At 54.5% G+C, this 1,638-nt stretch overlaps 1 pseudogene; it reads right to left on the bottom strand.

Annotated features, from left to right (window-relative positions):
* Window positions 1-1,154, bottom strand: part of LOC110298159 — a 3,584-nt pseudogene extending 2,430 nt beyond the window's left edge.
* Window positions 1,155-1,638: the final 484 nt, after the last annotated feature.

Here is a 1,638-nt window from a genome sequence, read left to right on the forward strand (position 1 = left end):
ACTTTGCCCCTTCTTAGAATTGGGAACAAAATGCCCATGGAAGGAGTTACAGAGACAAAGTTTGGAGCTGTGACAAAAGGATGGACCATCTAGAGACTGCCATATCTGGGGATCCATCCCATAGTCTGCTTCCAAACACTGACACTATTGCATACACTAGCAAGATTTTGCTGAAAGGACCCTGATTTAGCTGTCTCTTGTGAAACTATGCCAGGGCCTAGCAAACACAGAAGTGGATGCTCACAGTCAGCTATTGGATGGACCATAGGGCCCCCAATGGAGGAGCTATAGAAAGTACCCAAGGAGCTAAAGGGATCTGCAATCCTATAGGTGGAATAACAATATGAACTAACCAGTACCCCCTGGATCTTGTGTCTCTAGCTGCATATGAATCAGAAAATGGCCTAGTCGGCCATCAGTGGAAAGACCCATTGGTCGTGCAAACTTTATATGCCTCAGTACAGGGGAATGACAGGGCCAAGAAGTGGGAGTGGGTGGGTGGGGGAGCGTGTGGGGGGACTTTTGGGATAGCATTGGAAATGTAAATGAAATAAATACCCCCCCCCCCAAAAAAAAAACCAAAAAAAGACAAAAGACATGAACAATGGCAATCACTGCATCTGGGCAGCCGTCTCCTCAGGACCGCCTGCCTGAGTGCCATTCCCAGGCTGCCGAGGTTCACCGTTTCTACTGGTACCCGCTGCCACTTCTATACCACGCCGGCCCCGCCGCCCTGACTCATCTCAGCCACCAGTATTTGGTGGTGCCTTGGAACATGACTGACATGGAACATGGCTGACACGGAACATGAGGAACTCCCTGTGGCCCAAACCACCCACGCTGGCAGTCTCCACACATTGTATCACGAGTTGCTCTGCCAGCCTGGGCCTCCAACCTCTTTTGAAGGCTGCAGCGGTAATGAGGCTGGCATGGATAGGAGTCCCATGAGGCTGAAAAGGTGCCTGGGGGGCAAGTTCTGCATAATGTGCCCTGTCCTGGATCCGGGTCAGGCTCTTTACCAGGTGGACACAGCCAAGGAGTTATTGGTGTTGGAGTGGCCAGGGGCCAGGCAGCAGCACAAAGAGGCAAGACAGGGGCCACTGCAAGGTCCGCTTCATCATCAGGCCCTGGAGTGACATTGACCTTCTGACAGACTGCACCTCTCGCGGTGCCGGGAGGACGCGCAGCTGGGGGGCTCCGGGACGCGTAGACAGCACCAGGATGGGACTGTCTGAGGGCCGCGCCCGCCCTCCTTACCTGGCCCACAGCACCAGCTTCGCTCAGCGTCCGACGCAGCGCTGGGGCCCTGCTAGGTGAGCGCTTCGGGGCCGGCCGCGCAACCTGCGTGCCTTTTGAATCACATAGTGAGTTCTATAAACCAATTTTGTGTTCGCCCCTCCAACTCTTTACAGAGACACACTCTGAAGCCCTGTGCTCTCCATGGTCAAGCATGGAGACCACAGCAGACGCTGAATTCTAGGACCGTCCAGCCAGAGCAGCAGTGCTCAGGACTGCTTTCTTCCCTGCTGGACCGTGTTCACAGTGAGAGTGGGACCCTACATCTGCGGCATCTTCCTACCTGGGCTGTGGCCAGCCCCGTGCCTCTTTTCACGGATCTTTTTATTTCTCCTCCTCCTC

Source organism: Mus caroli, chromosome 7, assembly GCF_900094665.2.
Source record: "Mus caroli chromosome 7, CAROLI_EIJ_v1.1, whole genome shotgun sequence".
NCBI lineage: Eukaryota > Metazoa > Chordata > Mammalia > Rodentia > Muridae > Mus > Mus caroli.